Source organism: Eubalaena glacialis, unplaced genomic scaffold, assembly GCF_028564815.1.
Source record: "Eubalaena glacialis isolate mEubGla1 unplaced genomic scaffold, mEubGla1.1.hap2.+ XY scaffold_456, whole genome shotgun sequence".
Classification (NCBI taxonomy): domain Eukaryota; kingdom Metazoa; phylum Chordata; class Mammalia; order Artiodactyla; family Balaenidae; genus Eubalaena; species Eubalaena glacialis.
The window spans coordinates 52,594-70,263 of NW_026871365.1; the positions used below are offsets into that span (position 1 = coordinate 52,594).

Sequence of the window (17,670 nt, forward strand, 5' to 3'; positions counted from 1 at the left end):
CAGGTCCTGGAGGCGTGGCTCCCGGGTGTGTGTGGGGTGGGGGCGTCTGCGTGGGAAGGACAGGGGCCGGAAGGTGCGGTGGTGAGCGAGCTGTTGCAGGACCGGTGCCTTGAGTGTGGCAGCGGGGAAGCCCAGCTCCGCTGTGGGGCTGCGGGAACCAAAAGGGGACGCTGCGGCTGCATGGGCCGGGAACCGAACCCGGGCCTCCCGCGTGGCAGGCGAGAATTCTACCACTGAACCACCCATGCACCGATGGCCGCCGGCGCCCGGCGCTGCCCCAGCGGCGCTCGCCGCCAACCGCCGGACCCTGGTCACTGCTCGCCCCGTGGGCATGTGCTCCATTTGAGCAGGAGGCCGACGGGCCACCTGAATGAGAGGCTCCGGGCACGCTGGCGACCCCAGGGCGCGAGGCGGTCGGAAGCACCGAGGGACGAGGGACGGAGGGACGCAGGCGTGCTCGGCCCGTCCCGCGCTTTCTCTGCCGTCCACGGCCGCCGCGAGACTGTCGGTGTCGCCAGAGGAAGCCAGGAGCCGAAGCGGCCTGGCCCGCGCCCGAATCCCAGTCAGGGCAGGCGAGGCGTGGCCGCTGCGGCTGAGCGCCGACGTTCCTCTCAGCAGCCGCCCGGCCCCGACGCACAGCCCCTCTGGCGGCTGGCTTTCTTGCTGGTGCGGGGCGTGCGAGGGCGGGCGGGGGCAGGGATCGGAGCTCGGGGCTGTGCAGGGACCGCGAGCGTGGGAGATGGACACCGGGCACCGCCGCCGCCGCCGCCGCCGCCGCCGCCGCCGTCGCCGAGCGGCGCTCAGGCCACAAGACCAAAGGTGTCTGAGCCTCGCTTCTGCGCTCTGGCCCACCCCTCTCCCGCGGGGTCCCGCTCTGCTGCGTTGGTTGTGAGGAGAAGCACTTGGGCAGACTGGCTGCTGGCTCGCGGACAGCCCGGTGAGGGAGGGAGCGCGCCAGGGTGTGGTTGGGTCCGGCCGGAGCAGCGGCTTCCCCGAGGGACTTGCGCTGTGGCGCCGAGGTGGGTGGCCCGGGCTGGGGGCCGGACGTCTGTGGTGGGTGACAGGGCATCCAGGGCTTCCGCTCACTACTCACTGGAGCACCGTTCCCGGGAGCGACTCCTGCGCCAGGCCCCGTGCAGGGAGGGCCCCCTGTTGGCTGGCCAGCAGGAGGCTGGGCTGCACGCGGCCCGGCAGGCAGGCAGGCAGGCAGGCAGGCAGGCAGGCAGGCAGGCAGGTAGGCAGGTGTGGTCCGGCCAAGGTCCCAAGGCGAAAAAGCACCGAGGGCACGCACCACAGGCCGGCAAGACGGTGTGGCTGTGGAGGGAATGGAATGGGCAGGCGGGCCGTTGGGGCTGGCGGGAAGGACAGGATGTTGGAAAGAGGGAGAGCTGCTGGTGGCGGAAGTGGAAGAAAGGCTGTGAGAGCGAGTCCGCTGTTCACCGGGCCGAAGTCGGAGGGCGGGCCAGGCGTGGACGGGCTTTCCACACGCGGCCGTTCTGCGTGTGGCGGTGGGGGCGGGGTGGAGCGTGGGAGTGGGAGTGGGAGGGAGGGACGAAGGCAGGCAGGCAGGCAGGCAGGCAGGCAGGCAGGCAGGCAGGAAAACCAGCAGCAGCAGCAGCAGCCGCAAGCAGGTGAGGAAAGATGGGCTGCGAAGGACTGAAGGTTTTTCTGGTGGGGGTGCAGGTAGGAGGGGGCTTAGGAGCTGGCCCCTGGGGAGGGCGTTTGTCCGGAAAGCCAGTCGCCGGAGGGTTCCTAGTGCGCCGTTTCTGCCAGGCCCGCGGCCGTGGCTGAGAAGGTCCCGCGTCTGAGAGGCGTGGATGTCCGGGCCGGAGTTTGGAGAGGCCGCAAGAGTGCAGGGCGCGAACGGACTGGAAGGCAGTAAAGCGCTGCCATAGGGCCGGGTGCGTTTGTCGGGCGGGCCAAAAGGCTGGCTTGTCAGGAGTGGGATTCGAACCCACGCCTCCAGGGGAGACTGCGACCTGAACGCAGCGCCTTAGACCGCTCGGCCATCCTGACGGCGGGCCTGGGCGTGCGCGTGGCCGCTGGGCTGGCTGGGACCCGACGCGACGCGAACCCCGGTGCCCTTGGCGGGGCGCGGTGCTCCGCGCCAGGCGCGCGGCCGTCTGGGTGAGCGACAGAACGGGCGCGCGGCGGCCGACGGGGAGCACGGCCAGACGACGCGCCTGGCTGCGCCGCGGTGGCGCCCTCGCCCACCCCTGGCCCCGGACGCAGCCGGGCCGCGTCGGGCCAGCCCCTGCCGCCGACCCCCACCCGCGCGTCTCCTCGCCGGCCATGGCCCGGCGCGCGCCCACCCCCTCCTCGCAGCCTTGCTTTCCGTCTCGGGCCCCCTCCACCCGGCGCGATCCCCGCGTCGGAGGCAGTAGGCAGCGCGCACTCGGAGTTTTCAGGGCCACGCGGGTCCGGGTCCCTGTCGGGGTCGGGGGCTGCTGCTTTGGAGGACGCGGTTGGTGTGGCGTTGGGTCGGGTCGGGTCGGGCACGAGCCGGGCGCCCGTGGTGGGCAGGGGGCCGGAGGGCAGGGGGAGGCGTCGGCAGGCAGCCCGAGAGCGGCCGGGCGCGGGGGCGGTGGCCGCCGTCCTCGTTAGTATAGTGGTGAGTATCCCCGCCTGTCACGCGGGAGACCGGGGTTCGATTCCCCGACGGGGAGGCAACACGCCCTCTTTTGGTGGCTGGCGCCGCTCTCTGTCCTGCCGCCTGGCTCCCAAGGGCCCTTCTTCTCCTCCCTCCGCCCTCCGCCCTCCAGCGAGGCGCAGGGCGCCAGCGCGTGCCCAGCCTGCCCACCCTCGCCCCCCTCCAGCCACCCAGCCCTTCCTCCTCGCCGGGCGCTCAGTCGCCAGGGCCGAGCGACGGCCTCCTCTGGACCCCACAAGCGCCCGATGACATTGCGGCCCGCCCCAAGTGGCTGTCTCAGGGGGCTCCTTGCGTCGCGACGCACAGCTGCGCAGCTATGCACAGCGGCATAGGTGCACAGCTGCCGGGACGGGTGGGAGGCGGATGAGTGCCGTCCCCCTGTCGGTGCGGGGAGTGGCCTGGCCCAGCGCCCGGTGGAGAAGGGCTTTGGCGAGCCGGGGGCTGGAAGACGCGTGCCCCGGGGGCGGGGGCGGGCCGCGGCGTGGAGCGGAGGGCCCTGGAGCAGCAAGGCAGCGAGAGCGCCCCCCTGAGGCGGTCGGGCCGGTGGCCGAGGGCAGCTTCGTAGGGCTGGCGCGGGTGGGGCGCCGGGGAGCCTTGGTGGCGCCTGTGACGTCACAGAGCTGCCGGCCGGCGGGGCGTCGGGGCAGGGCTGCTCCAAGCGGCGGCTGCGGCGGCGGCGGCGGCTGAGGAGGAGGAGGAGGAGGAGGACGAGGAGGAGGACGAGGAAGAGAAAGGGGAGTAGGAGGAGGAAGAGAAGGAGGAGGAGGAGGAGGAGGAGGAGGAGGAGGAGAAGGCGGCGGCGACGAGAGTGCGCTCGGGCGAGCCCGGTGCCGGCGTCTCGGGGCGGCCCGGGCTGTGCAGCGTTGGTGGTATAGTGGTGAGCATAGCTGCCTTCCAAGCAGTTGACCCGGGTTCGATTCCCGGCCAACGCAGCGGGCTGACCTTTTACCGAGCTCCACGGGCGGCCGGCCGGCCGGGGGCCTGTGAGGGAGAGCTGGGAGCAGGGAGCTAGCTGGCCCCAGCGGCTTTTCTTGTGTGTGCGAGAAGCAGGCGCGCAGTGTTCTGAGGGCGCTGCAAGCAGGAAGGACGGTAGGACACGTGGATTGCCAGGGGCGGCGCGTGGCTGGACTTGGAAAGGCCGGGTCTTGGCGCCAAGGTGGCGCCGAGCGGGTGCTATGGGTCCAGCAGGAGCAGTGGTAGAGCCTGACGCTCCCTGGTGGTCTAGTGGTTAGGATTCGGCGCTCTCACCGCCGCGGCCCGGGTTCGATTCCCGGTCAGGGAAGCCTTTCTTCTGCCTCTCTACCTCCCACCGTCCACATCCCACTTTTAGGCCACGCTTGCTCCGCGGCCTCGGCGCCCCGACAAGAGCCGCCCGGTGCCCTGCACCTCCAGCCCAAGCCCTGCCAGGCAACCTCCACCCTCCCTCCCCGGCCAAACCTTTTGGCCGCACTGGCGCGCGCCCACTCGAGGCCTTCGACGTCCCGTGTCTTCCTTTTCGGACGCTTGCCTCAGCCCCAAACACGAGTGGCCGGGGCCGCGCCTCTCGCCGCCGTGGCCGTGGCCACGAGCAAACGCCCCCGCCTGTGTCTGGACTCTCCATCAGCACTGCTTTTCCCCCACGGCGACAGTGGCGGCAGCGCCGACGGCGACGGCGGTGTCACACGCGGTGCCTTCTAACAAAGCCGGATCCCCTGTGGAAAGGAGCACCGGTGGGCAGACGGGTGCTTCGCACCACCGCAGCAGGTTTCCTGAACGCCCTTGCCGGTGCCGTGGGGGTGGCTGACAGTGTGGGATGAAGGTGTTTGTGGCCGCGGTCGGTGGCCACCCCACGCGGGTTAGGGAACGGAGCAGAAGGACCCCATGGAGAGAGGGCGGCGGTGGGCCGCGTGCTGGGAGGTGCGAGGAAGGGCCTGGGGTGTCTGGGTGGAGCGCGGGCAGGAGCGGGAGGTGTTGGGCTGGCGGGGACCTGGCCCGGGAGAGCGGCTGGCCACTCAGGCAGGGGCTCAGCAGAAGCTTGGGGGTGGTGGCAGCACCTGGCCCGGCACGTGTGTACGGGTGGGTCAGATCAGGGGCCGGGGTGGGCCTGGAGTAGGAGTGCGTCTGAGGAGCACTGGCGGAAGTGAGACTTCCGGGCAGGACATGTGACAGTCGGGCCTGGGATACAAGGGGAAGGTGGCGGGGAGAGGGGTCCGAGCCGGCAGGCTGGGGGGAAGGGCGGGGTGTGTGAGTGGGCTGTGGGGCGAGGAAGACGGTGGGAGAGGACCCCTTCGCGGTGGGGTGGCGGGTGAGCGCGCCAGACTGGTGTGCTGTGCGGCAAGGTGGTCAGGCTAACCAGTGGGTTGGGACTGGGGGCGGTGGGTAGGAGGCAGGCAAGAGAAGAGCAGAAACGGAGCGCGCCTCAGGGGCTAGGCGGGGTCCGAATGGGGTGGGGGCATTCTACTGCCCCAGAGACATATACATCACCTCTCATCGGGAGAAACCATCCGGTCTCAGGTGTGTGTGGCGGCGGGGGTGGGGGGAGGAGGGGTTGAGGTTGAAAGAGGCCAAAGGAGAGGTCCCCTATGATCCAGCAATCCCACTCCTGGGTACGTACCCGGCAATGACGAAACAAGAGTGCAAAAAGGCACAAGCACCTCCACGTTCACAGCGGCACTATTTGCAGTAGCCAAGACACGGGAAAAAAACCCAAGTGCCCGTCAACGGGTGGCTAGTACAAGAAGAGGTGGTATATATGTACTATGGGATATTACTCAGCCATTAATAAAAAAGAATGAAATATTGCCATTTGCCGCAACAAGAATGCTCCCAGAGAATATTACACTTAGTGAAGTAGGTCCGACAGAGAAGCACAAAGATATGTGGAATCTAAAAAGTACTACCAATGAATCTATGTGCAAAACAGAAACAGACTCACAGACCTAGAAGACACAGTGATGGTTACCCGAGGTAAAAAGGAGGGGTGGAGGGATAAATTAGGAGCTCGATGAACAGATACACAGTACTTCATATAAAGGAGATAAGCAACAAGGATTTCCAGAATAACGCAGGGAGTGATAGTCAATATCCTGCAATAACCTGTAGTGGAAATCAATCTGAAACAATATTAGACATGGAAAACAGTATCCCCCTTGCTGTACACCTGAAACTAACTCAATATTGTTAATCAACTCTTCTTCTTAAACCACGAGTACTAGTACTTATAAGTAAGTAAGTAAGTAAATAAATAAAAACAACGACCAAAATAAACAGGAGAAACATGAGCCATCAGATGATCCAGCAATCCCCGTCGTGGGTACACATCCGCCAAAGAGAAAAACTGTTGTTTGAAGAGATCCACGCACCCCCGTGTTTGCAGCAGCACTGTGTGCCGCAGCCAAGACATAGAAAAAACCCATGTGCCCATCAACAGTTGGCTGACAGGAAGAGATGCGGTATATATGTACTGTGGAATATTACTCAGCCATTTCAGAAAACGAAATATTGCCATTTGCCACAATAAGGATGGTCCTAGAGAACATTACACTTAGCGAAGTAAGTCTGACAGAGAAGCACAAACATACGTGGAATCTAAAACATAATAGAAAAGAAGGTATGTGCAAAAGAGAAACAGACTCACAGACATAGGAAACACACTGATGGTTCCCCGAGGAGAACGGGAGGGGTGGAGGCATAAATTAGGAGCTGCGATGAACAGATACACCGTACTTCATATAAAAGACATAAGCAACAAGGATTTCCAGAATAACACCGGGAATGATATTCAATATCCTGTAGTAAACTGTAATGGAAAGCAATCTGAAACAATATTAGACATGGAAGACAGTATCCGCTTTGCTGTGCACCTGAAACTAACTCAATATCGTTAATCAACTTTTCTTCCAAAATTACAGCTACTAGTTCTTATAAGTAAATGAATAAGTAAATATTAAATGCATAAATAAAAACAACACACTAAATAAATAGGTGGAATACGAGCTCCCATATGATCCAGCCCTCCCCATCGTGGGTACACATCGGCAAAGGAGAGAAACTGTCATTTGCAGAGATCCATGCACCCCCACGTTCACAGCAGCACTACGGGCCACAGCCAAGACATGGACAAAACCCAAGTGCCCATCAACCGATGGCTGGCACAGGAAGACGTGGTACGTATGTACTGTGGAATATTACTCAGCCATACAAAAGAGTGAGATATTGCCATTTGCACCGATAAGGATGGACCTAGAGTATACTCCACTTAGCGACGTAAGTCAGGCAGAGAAGCACAAAGATATGTGGAATCTAAACCGTACTACAAACGGATGTATGTGCCAAAGAGCAACGGACTCACAGACATGGAAAACACACTGTTCGTTACCCAAGGGGAAAGTGTAGGGCAGGGAAGAATCCGGAGCTGCGATTAACAGAGGGGAAATACTATACATAAAGCACAGAAGCAACAAGGATTTGCCGTACAGCACAGGGAACTGTATTCATATGTCGTGATAACGTATAATGGAAAATAACCTGGAAAAGGACATATAACTGAATCACTTGGCTGTACACCTGAAAGTAACCCAGTATTGTAAATCAACCGTACTGCTACGAAAAGGAGACGAAGACGAAGGGGGAAAAAAGGAGGGCAACGGGACAGAGGCAAGGGCAGGATCCTTGACAACGTAGGATTTGGAAAGGATCGGGGGAAAAGTGGGGAGATAGGGGGTGGGATGGGGGTGTCTGTGGGAGTAGGGTGGAGGCTGAGGTGGTGGTGCCGGTGGTGCTGTCCCGAGGGCTGACGCTGTTGGTGGGAGCAGAGGTTCAGGGGAGGGGGTGGTGTTTGTCGTGCTGATGGTGGTGGTGGCAGTAGTGGTGGAGGAGCGGGCCGGTGTTGGAAACGTATTTCTGTCGAGGGTCAGAACATGAATCTAGAGTGCAGTCTGCGATGATAGTGTGGACTTCTTTTTGAACTCCTCGTGCAAGTGGACGCTTTGGGGACTCTCCAGGAAAATGGGATGTATCACTCCCAGAGGTGGCAACTTCCTTGCTCCTGGTTGTGCAAACATAGTATAACTTTCGCAGTGCGGGCAGAGTGAGGCAGAGAGCTTGGAAACGTGGCGAAAGGTGAAGAGGTTGGGCTGTGCGGGTGCCAGTGTGGGGTGTTCCTTACAGCGAGAAGCGTGACACAAGCGGGGTCGGGGTAAGGACGAGAGCAAGGACAAGGAAGGGGTCTGGGCGTAAGAGTGGCTGAGCCCGCAAGGTGTCAGGTCCTGGAGGCGTGGCTCCCGGGTGTGTGTGGGGTGGGGGCGTCTGCGTGGGAAGGACAGGGGCCGGAAGGTGCGGTGGTGAGCGAGCTGTTGCAGGACCGGTGCCTTGAGTGTGGCAGCGGGGAAGCCCAGCTCCGCTGTGGGGCTGCGGGAACCAAAAGGGGACGCTGCGGCTGCATGGGCCGGGAACCGAACCCGGGCCTCCCGCGTGGCAGGCGAGAATTCTACCACTGAACCACCCATGCACCGATGGCCGCCGGCGCCCGGCGCTGCCCCAGCGGCGCTCGCCGCCAACCGCCGGACCCTGGTCACTGCTCGCCCCGTGGGCATGTGCTCCATTTGAGCAGGAGGCCGACGGGCCACCTGAATGAGAGGCTCCGGGCACGCTGGCGACCCCAGGGCGCGAGGCGGTCGGAAGCACCGAGGGACGAGGGACGGAGGGACGCAGGCGTGCTCGGCCCGTCCCGCGCTTTCTCTGCCGTCCACGGCCGCCGCGAGACTGTCGGTGTCGCCAGAGGAAGCCAGGAGCCGAAGCGGCCTGGCCCGCGCCCGAATCCCAGTCAGGGCAGGCGAGGCGTGGCCGCTGCGGCTGAGCGCCGACGTTCCTCTCAGCAGCCGCCCGGCCCCGACGCACAGCCCCTCTGGCGGCTGGCTTTCTTGCTGGTGCGGGGCGTGCGAGGGCGGGCGGGGGCAGGGATCGGAGCTCGGGGCTGTGCAGGGACCGCGAGCGTGGGAGATGGACACCGGGCACCGCCGCCGCCGCCGCCGCCGCCGCCGCCGCCGTCGCCGAGCGGCGCTCAGGCCACAAGACCAAAGGTGTCTGAGCCTCGCTTCTGCGCTCTGGCCCACCCCTCTCCCGCGGGGTCCCGCTCTGCTGCGTTGGTTGTGAGGAGAAGCACTTGGGCAGACTGGCTGCTGGCTCGCGGACAGCCCGGTGAGGGAGGGAGCGCGCCAGGGTGTGGTTGGGTCCGGCCGGAGCAGCGGCTTCCCCGAGGGACTTGCGCTGTGGCGCCGAGGTGGGTGGCCCGGGCTGGGGGCCGGACGTCTGTGGTGGGTGACAGGGCATCCAGGGCTTCCGCTCACTACTCACTGGAGCACCGTTCCCGGGAGCGACTCCTGCGCCAGGCCCCGTGCAGGGAGGGCCCCCTGTTGGCTGGCCAGCAGGAGGCTGGGCTGCACGCGGCCCGGCAGGCAGGCAGGCAGGCAGGCAGGCAGGCAGGCAGGCAGGCAGGTAGGCAGGTGTGGTCCGGCCAAGGTCCCAAGGCGAAAAAGCACCGAGGGCACGCACCACAGGCCGGCAAGACGGTGTGGCTGTGGAGGGAATGGAATGGGCAGGCGGGCCGTTGGGGCTGGCGGGAAGGACAGGATGTTGGAAAGAGGGAGAGCTGCTGGTGGCGGAAGTGGAAGAAAGGCTGTGAGAGCGAGTCCGCTGTTCACCGGGCCGAAGTCGGAGGGCGGGCCAGGCGTGGACGGGCTTTCCACACGCGGCCGTTCTGCGTGTGGCGGTGGGGGCGGGGTGGAGCGTGGGAGTGGGAGTGGGAGGGAGGGACGAAGGCAGGCAGGCAGGCAGGCAGGCAGGCAGGCAGGCAGGCAGGAAAACCAGCAGCAGCAGCAGCAGCCGCAAGCAGGTGAGGAAAGATGGGCTGCGAAGGACTGAAGGTTTTTCTGGTGGGGGTGCAGGTAGGAGGGGGCTTAGGAGCTGGCCCCTGGGGAGGGCGTTTGTCCGGAAAGCCAGTCGCCGGAGGGTTCCTAGTGCGCCGTTTCTGCCAGGCCCGCGGCCGTGGCTGAGAAGGTCCCGCGTCTGAGAGGCGTGGATGTCCGGGCCGGAGTTTGGAGAGGCCGCAAGAGTGCAGGGCGCGAACGGACTGGAAGGCAGTAAAGCGCTGCCATAGGGCCGGGTGCGTTTGTCGGGCGGGCCAAAAGGCTGGCTTGTCAGGAGTGGGATTCGAACCCACGCCTCCAGGGGAGACTGCGACCTGAACGCAGCGCCTTAGACCGCTCGGCCATCCTGACGGCGGGCCTGGGCGTGCGCGTGGCCGCTGGGCTGGCTGGGACCCGACGCGACGCGAACCCCGGTGCCCTTGGCGGGGCGCGGTGCTCCGCGCCAGGCGCGCGGCCGTCTGGGTGAGCGACAGAACGGGCGCGCGGCGGCCGACGGGGAGCACGGCCAGACGACGCGCCTGGCTGCGCCGCGGTGGCGCCCTCGCCCACCCCTGGCCCCGGACGCAGCCGGGCCGCGTCGGGCCAGCCCCTGCCGCCGACCCCCACCCGCGCGTCTCCTCGCCGGCCATGGCCCGGCGCGCGCCCACCCCCTCCTCGCAGCCTTGCTTTCCGTCTCGGGCCCCCTCCACCCGGCGCGATCCCCGCGTCGGAGGCAGTAGGCAGCGCGCACTCGGAGTTTTCAGGGCCACGCGGGTCCGGGTCCCTGTCGGGGTCGGGGGCTGCTGCTTTGGAGGACGCGGTTGGTGTGGCGTTGGGTCGGGTCGGGTCGGGCACGAGCCGGGCGCCCGTGGTGGGCAGGGGGCCGGAGGGCAGGGGGAGGCGTCGGCAGGCAGCCCGAGAGCGGCCGGGCGCGGGGGCGGTGGCCGCCGTCCTCGTTAGTATAGTGGTGAGTATCCCCGCCTGTCACGCGGGAGACCGGGGTTCGATTCCCCGACGGGGAGGCAACACGCCCTCTTTTGGTGGCTGGCGCCGCTCTCTGTCCTGCCGCCTGGCTCCCAAGGGCCCTTCTTCTCCTCCCTCCGCCCTCCGCCCTCCAGCGAGGCGCAGGGCGCCAGCGCGTGCCCAGCCTGCCCACCCTCGCCCCCCTCCAGCCACCCAGCCCTTCCTCCTCGCCGGGCGCTCAGTCGCCAGGGCCGAGCGACGGCCTCCTCTGGACCCCACAAGCGCCCGATGACATTGCGGCCCGCCCCAAGTGGCTGTCTCAGGGGGCTCCTTGCGTCGCGACGCACAGCTGCGCAGCTATGCACAGCGGCATAGGTGCACAGCTGCCGGGACGGGTGGGAGGCGGATGAGTGCCGTCCCCCTGTCGGTGCGGGGAGTGGCCTGGCCCAGCGCCCGGTGGAGAAGGGCTTTGGCGAGCCGGGGGCTGGAAGACGCGTGCCCCGGGGGCGGGGGCGGGCCGCGGCGTGGAGCGGAGGGCCCTGGAGCAGCAAGGCAGCGAGAGCGCCCCCCTGAGGCGGTCGGGCCGGTGGCCGAGGGCAGCTTCGTAGGGCTGGCGCGGGTGGGGCGCCGGGGAGCCTTGGTGGCGCCTGTGACGTCACAGAGCTGCCGGCCGGCGGGGCGTCGGGGCAGGGCTGCTCCAAGCGGCGGCTGCGGCGGCGGCGGCGGCTGAGGAGGAGGAGGAGGAGGAGGACGAGGAGGAGGACGAGGAAGAGAAAGGGGAGTAGGAGGAGGAAGAGAAGGAGGAGGAGGAGGAGGAGGAGGAGGAGGAGGAGAAGGCGGCGGCGACGAGAGTGCGCTCGGGCGAGCCCGGTGCCGGCGTCTCGGGGCGGCCCGGGCTGTGCAGCGTTGGTGGTATAGTGGTGAGCATAGCTGCCTTCCAAGCAGTTGACCCGGGTTCGATTCCCGGCCAACGCAGCGGGCTGACCTTTTACCGAGCTCCACGGGCGGCCGGCCGGCCGGGGGCCTGTGAGGGAGAGCTGGGAGCAGGGAGCTAGCTGGCCCCAGCGGCTTTTCTTGTGTGTGCGAGAAGCAGGCGCGCAGTGTTCTGAGGGCGCTGCAAGCAGGAAGGACGGTAGGACACGTGGATTGCCAGGGGCGGCGCGTGGCTGGACTTGGAAAGGCCGGGTCTTGGCGCCAAGGTGGCGCCGAGCGGGTGCTATGGGTCCAGCAGGAGCAGTGGTAGAGCCTGACGCTCCCTGGTGGTCTAGTGGTTAGGATTCGGCGCTCTCACCGCCGCGGCCCGGGTTCGATTCCCGGTCAGGGAAGCCTTTCTTCTGCCTCTCTACCTCCCACCGTCCACATCCCACTTTTAGGCCACGCTTGCTCCGCGGCCTCGGCGCCCCGACAAGAGCCGCCCGGTGCCCTGCACCTCCAGCCCAAGCCCTGCCAGGCAACCTCCACCCTCCCTCCCCGGCCAAACCTTTTGGCCGCACTGGCGCGCGCCCACTCGAGGCCTTCGACGTCCCGTGTCTTCCTTTTCGGACGCTTGCCTCAGCCCCAAACACGAGTGGCCGGGGCCGCGCCTCTCGCCGCCGTGGCCGTGGCCACGAGCAAACGCCCCCGCCTGTGTCTGGACTCTCCATCAGCACTGCTTTTCCCCCACGGCGACAGCGGCGGCAGCGCCGACGGCGACGGCGGTGTCACACGCGGTGCCTTCTAACAAAGCCGGATCCCCTGTGGAAAGGAGCACCGGTGGGCAGACGGGTGCTTCGCACCACCGCAGCAGGTTTCCTGAACGCCCTTGCCGGTGCCGTGGGGGTGGCTGACAGTGTGGGATGAAGGTGTTTGTGGCCGCGGTCGGTGGCCACCCCACGCGGGTTAGGGAACGGAGCAGAAGGACCCCATGGAGAGAGGGCGGCGGTGGGCCGCGTGCTGGGAGGTGCGAGGAAGGGCCTGGGGTGTCTGGGTGGAGCGCGGGCAGGAGCGGGAGGTGTTGGGCTGGCGGGGACCTGGCCCGGGAGAGCGGCTGGCCACTCAGGCAGGGGCTCAGCAGAAGCTTGGGGGTGGTGGCAGCACCTGGCCCGGCACGTGTGTACGGGTGGGTCAGATCAGGGGCCGGGGTGGGCCTGGAGTAGGAGTGCGTCTGAGGAGCACTGGCGGAAGTGAGACTTCCGGGCAGGACATGTGACAGTCGGGCCTGGGATACAAGGGGAAGGTGGCGGGGAGAGGGGTCCGAGCCGGCAGGCTGGGGGGAAGGGCGGGGTGTGTGAGTGGGCTGTGGGGCGAGGAAGACGGTGGGAGAGGACCCCTTCGCGGTGGGGTGGCGGGTGAGCGCGCCAGACTGGTGTGCTGTGCGGCAAGGTGGTCAGGCTAACCAGTGGGTTGGGACTGGGGGCGGTGGGTAGGAGGCAGGCAAGAGAAGAGCAGAAACGGAGCGCGCCTCAGGGGCTAGGCGGGGTCCGAATGGGGTGGGGGCATTCTACTGCCCCAGAGACATATACATCACCTCTCATCGGGAGAAACCATCCGGTCTCAGGTGTGTGTGGCGGCGGGGGTGGGGGGAGGAGGGGTTGAGGTTGAAAGAGGCCAAAGGAGAGGTCCCCTATGATCCAGCAATCCCACTCCTGGGTACGTACCCGGCAATGACGAAACAAGAGTGCAAAAAGGCACAAGCACCTCCACGTTCACAGCGGCACTATTTGCAGTAGCCAAGACACGGGAAAAAAACCCAAGTGCCCGTCAACGGGTGGCTAGTACAAGAAGAGGTGGTATATATGTACTATGGGATATTACTCAGCCATTAATAAAAAAGAATGAAATATTGCCATTTGCCGCAACAAGAATGCTCCCAGAGAATATTACACTTAGTGAAGTAGGTCCGACAGAGAAGCACAAAGATATGTGGAATCTAAAAAGTACTACCAATGAATCTATGTGCAAAACAGAAACAGACTCACAGACCTAGAAGACACAGTGATGGTTACCCGAGGTAAAAAGGAGGGGTGGAGGGATAAATTAGGAGCTCGATGAACAGATACACAGTACTTCATATAAAGGAGATAAGCAACAAGGATTTCCAGAATAACGCAGGGAGTGATAGTCAATATCCTGCAATAACCTGTAGTGGAAATCAATCTGAAACAATATTAGACATGGAAAACAGTATCCCCCTTGCTGTACACCTGAAACTAACTCAATATTGTTAATCAACTCTTCTTCTTAAACCACGAGTACTAGTACTTATAAGTAAGTAAGTAAGTAAATAAATAAAAACAACGACCAAAATAAACAGGAGAAACATGAGCCATCAGATGATCCAGCAATCCCCGTCGTGGGTACACATCCGCCAAAGAGAAAAACTGTTGTTTGAAGAGATCCACGCACCCCCGTGTTTGCAGCAGCACTGTGTGCCGCAGCCAAGACATAGAAAAAACCCATGTGCCCATCAACAGTTGGCTGACAGGAAGAGATGCGGTATATATGTACTGTGGAATATTACTCAGCCATTTCAGAAAACGAAATATTGCCATTTGCCACAATAAGGATGGTCCTAGAGAACATTACACTTAGCGAAGTAAGTCTGACAGAGAAGCACAAACATACGTGGAATCTAAAACATAATAGAAAAGAAGGTATGTGCAAAAGAGAAACAGACTCACAGACATAGGAAACACACTGATGGTTCCCCGAGGAGAACGGGAGGGGTGGAGGCATAAATTAGGAGCTGCGATGAACAGATACACCGTACTTCATATAAAAGACATAAGCAACAAGGATTTCCAGAATAACACCGGGAATGATATTCAATATCCTGTAGTAAACTGTAATGGAAAGCAATCTGAAACAATATTAGACATGGAAGACAGTATCCGCTTTGCTGTGCACCTGAAACTAACTCAATATCGTTAATCAACTTTTCTTCCAAAATTACAGCTACTAGTTCTTATAAGTAAATGAATAAGTAAATATTAAATGCATAAATAAAAACAACACACTAAATAAATAGGTGGAATACGAGCTCCCATATGATCCAGCCCTCCCCATCGTGGGTACACATCGGCAAAGGAGAGAAACTGTCATTTGCAGAGATCCATGCACCCCCACGTTCACAGCAGCACTACGGGCCACAGCCAAGACATGGACAAAACCCAAGTGCCCATCAACCGATGGCTGGCACAGGAAGACGTGGTACGTATGTACTGTGGAATATTACTCAGCCATACAAAAGAGTGAGATATTGCCATTTGCACCGATAAGGATGGACCTAGAGTATACTCCACTTAGCGACGTAAGTCAGGCAGAGAAGCACAAAGATATGTGGAATCTAAACCGTACTACAAACGGATGTATGTGCCAAAGAGCAACGGACTCACAGACATGGAAAACACACTGTTCGTTACCCAAGGGGAAAGTGTAGGGCAGGGAAGAATCCGGAGCTGCGATTAACAGAGGGGAAATACTATACATAAAGCACAGAAGCAACAAGGATTTGCCGTACAGCACAGGGAACTGTATTCATATGTCGTGATAACGTATAATGGAAAATAACCTGGAAAAGGACATATAACTGAATCACTTGGCTGTACACCTGAAAGTAACCCAGTATTGTAAATCAACCATACTGCTACGAAAAGGAGACGAAGACGAAGGGGGAAAAAAGGAGGGCAACGGGACAGAGGCAAGGGCAGGATCCTTGACAACGTAGGATTTGGAAAGGATCGGGGGAAAAGTGGGGAGATAGGGGGTGGGATGGGGGTGTCTGTGGGAGTAGGGTGGAGGCTGAGGTGGTGGTGCCGGTGGTGCTGTCCCGAGGGCTGACGCTGTTGGTGGGAGCAGAGGTTCAGGGGAGGGGGTGGTGTTTGTCGTGCTGATGGTGGTGGTGGCAGTAGTGGTGGAGGAGCGGGCCGGTGTTGGAAACGTATTTCTGTCGAGGGTCAGAACATGAATCTAGAGTGCAGTCTGCGATGATAGTGTGGACTTCTTTTTGAACTCCTCGTGCAAGTGGACGCTTTGGGGACTCTCCAGGAAAATGGGATGTATCACTCCCAGAGGTGGCAACTTCCTTGCTCCTGGTTGTGCAAACATAGTATAACTTTCGCAGTGCGGGCAGAGTGAGGCAGAGAGCTTGGAAACGTGGCGAAAGGTGAAGAGGTTGGGCTGTGCGGGTGCCAGTGTGGGGTGTTCCTTACAGCGAGAAGCGTGACACAAGCGGGGTCGGGGTAAGGACGAGAGCAAGGACAAGGAAGGGGTCTGGGCGTAAGAGTGGCTGAGCCCGCAAGGTGTCAGGTCCTGGAGGCGTGGCTCCCGGGTGTGTGTGGGGTGGGGGCGTCTGCGTGGGAAGGACAGGGGCCGGAAGGTGCGGTGGTGAGCGAGCTGTTGCAGGACCGGTGCCTTGAGTGTGGCAGCGGGGAAGCCCAGCTCCGCTGTGGGGCTGCGGGAACCAAAAGGGGACGCTGCGGCTGCATGGGCCGGGAATCGAACCCGGGCCTCCCGCGTGGCAGGCGAGAATTCTACCACTGAACCACCCATGCACCGATGGCCGCCGGCGCCCGGCGCTGCCCCAGCGGCGCTCGCCGCCAACCGCCGGACCCTGGTCACTGCTCGCCCCGTGGGCATGTGCTCCATTTGAGCAGGAGGCCGACGGGCCACCTGAATGAGAGGCTCCGGGCACGCTGGCGACCCCAGGGCGCGAGGCGGTCGGAAGCACCGAGGGACGAGGGACGGAGGGACGCAGGCGTGCTCGGCCCGTCCCGCGCTTTCTCTGCCGTCCACGGCCGCCGCGAGACTGTCGGTGTCGCCAGAGGAAGCCAGGAGCCGAAGCGGCCTGGCCCGCGCCCGAATCCCAGTCAGGGCAGGCGAGGCGTGGCCGCTGCGGCTGAGCGCCGACGTTCCTCTCAGCAGCCGCCCGGCCCCGACGCACAGCCCCTCTGGCGGCTGGCTTTCTTGCTGGTGCGGGGCGTGCGAGGGCGGGCGGGGGCAGGGATCGGAGCTCGGGGCTGTGCAGGGACCGCGAGCGTGGGAGATGGACACCGGGCACCGCCGCCGCCGCCGCCGCCGCCGCCGCCGCCGTCGCCGAGCGGCGCTCAGGCCACAAGACCAAAGGTGTCTGAGCCTCGCTTCTGCGCTCTGGCCCACCCCTCTCCCGCGGGGTCCCGCTCTGCTGCGTTGGTTGTGAGGAGAAGCACTTGGGCAGACTGGCTGCTGGCTCGCGGACAGCCCGGTGAGGGAGGGAGCGCGCCAGGGTGTGGTTGGGTCCGGCCGGAGCAGCGGCTTCCCCGAGGGACTTGCGCTGTGGCGCCGAGGTGGGTGGCCCGGGCTGGGGGCCGGACGTCTGTGGTGGGTGACAGGGCATCCAGGGCTTCCGCTCACTACTCACTGGAGCACCGTTCCCGGGAGCGACTCCTGCGCCAGGCCCCGTGCAGGGAGGGCCCCCTGTTGGCTGGCCAGCAGGAGGCTGGGCTGCACGCGGCCCGGCAGGCAGGCAGGCAGGCAGGCAGGTAGGCAGGTGTGGTCCGGCCAAGGTCCCAAGGCGAAAAAGCACCGAGGGCACGCACCACAGGCCGGCAAGACGGTGTGGCTGTGGAGGGAATGGAATGGGCAGGCGGGCCGTTGGGGCTGGCGGGAAGGACAGGATGTTGGAAAGAGGGAGAGCTGCTGGTGGCGGAAGTGGAAGAAAGGCTGTGAGAGCGAGTCCGCTGTTCACCGGGCCGAAGTCGGAGGGCGGGCCAGGCGTGGACGGGCTTTCCACACGCGGCCGTTCTGCGTGTGGCGGTGGGGGCGGGGTGGAGCGTGGGAGTGGGAGTGGGAGGGAGGGACGAAGGCAGGCAGGCAGGCAGGCAGGCAGGCAGGCAGGCAGGCAGGAAAACCAGCAGCAGCAGCAGCAGCCGCAAGCAGGTGAGGAAAGATGGGCTGCGAAGGACTGAAGGTTTTTCTGGTGGGGGTGCAGGTAGGAGGGGGCTTAGGAGCTGGCCCCTGGGGAGGGCGTTTGTCCGGAAAGCCAGTCGCCGGAGGGTTCCTAGTGCGCCGTTTCTGCCAGGCCCGCGGCCGTGGCTGAGAAGGTCCCGCGTCTGAGAGGCGTGGATGTCCGGGCCGGAGTTTGGAGAGGCCGCAAGAGTGCAGGGCGCGAACGGACTGGAAGGCAGTAAAGCGCTGCCATAGGGCCGGGTGCGTTTG

At 63.5% G+C, this 17,670-nt stretch overlaps 9 non-coding genes across 9 annotated transcripts; 6 read left to right on the top strand and 3 right to left on the bottom strand.

The window, feature by feature from the left end:
• Nucleotides 1–1,933: 1,933 nt before the first annotated feature.
• On the bottom strand, nt 1,934–2,016 carry TRNAL-CAG (transfer RNA leucine (anticodon CAG)). Its single transcript has one exon. It is a non-coding gene; the product is annotated as a tRNA-Leu (tRNA).
• Nucleotides 2,017–2,594: 578 nt separating this feature from the next.
• Nucleotides 2,595–2,666, top strand: TRNAD-GUC (transfer RNA aspartic acid (anticodon GUC)). Its single transcript has one exon. It is a non-coding gene; the product is annotated as a tRNA-Asp (tRNA).
• An 844-nt stretch (nt 2,667–3,510) lies between these two features.
• Nucleotides 3,511–3,582, top strand: TRNAG-UCC (transfer RNA glycine (anticodon UCC)). The gene has a single exon. It is a non-coding gene; the product is annotated as a tRNA-Gly (tRNA).
• Nucleotides 3,583–3,860: 278 nt separating this feature from the next.
• Nucleotides 3,861–3,932, top strand: TRNAE-CUC (transfer RNA glutamic acid (anticodon CUC)). Its single transcript has one exon. It is a non-coding gene; the product is annotated as a tRNA-Glu (tRNA).
• A 5,891-nt stretch (nt 3,933–9,823) lies between these two features.
• On the bottom strand, nt 9,824–9,906 carry TRNAL-CAG (transfer RNA leucine (anticodon CAG)). Its single transcript has one exon. It is a non-coding gene; the product is annotated as a tRNA-Leu (tRNA).
• Nucleotides 9,907–10,484: 578 nt separating this feature from the next.
• Nucleotides 10,485–10,556, top strand: TRNAD-GUC (transfer RNA aspartic acid (anticodon GUC)). The gene has a single exon. It is a non-coding gene; the product is annotated as a tRNA-Asp (tRNA).
• An 844-nt stretch (nt 10,557–11,400) lies between these two features.
• On the top strand, nt 11,401–11,472 carry TRNAG-UCC (transfer RNA glycine (anticodon UCC)). The gene has a single exon. It is a non-coding gene; the product is annotated as a tRNA-Gly (tRNA).
• A 278-nt stretch (nt 11,473–11,750) lies between these two features.
• Nucleotides 11,751–11,822, top strand: TRNAE-CUC (transfer RNA glutamic acid (anticodon CUC)). The gene has a single exon. It is a non-coding gene; the product is annotated as a tRNA-Glu (tRNA).
• A 4,135-nt stretch (nt 11,823–15,957) lies between these two features.
• TRNAG-GCC (transfer RNA glycine (anticodon GCC)) lies at nt 15,958–16,028 on the bottom strand. Its single transcript has one exon. It is a non-coding gene; the product is annotated as a tRNA-Gly (tRNA).
• Nucleotides 16,029–17,670: the final 1,642 nt, after the last annotated feature.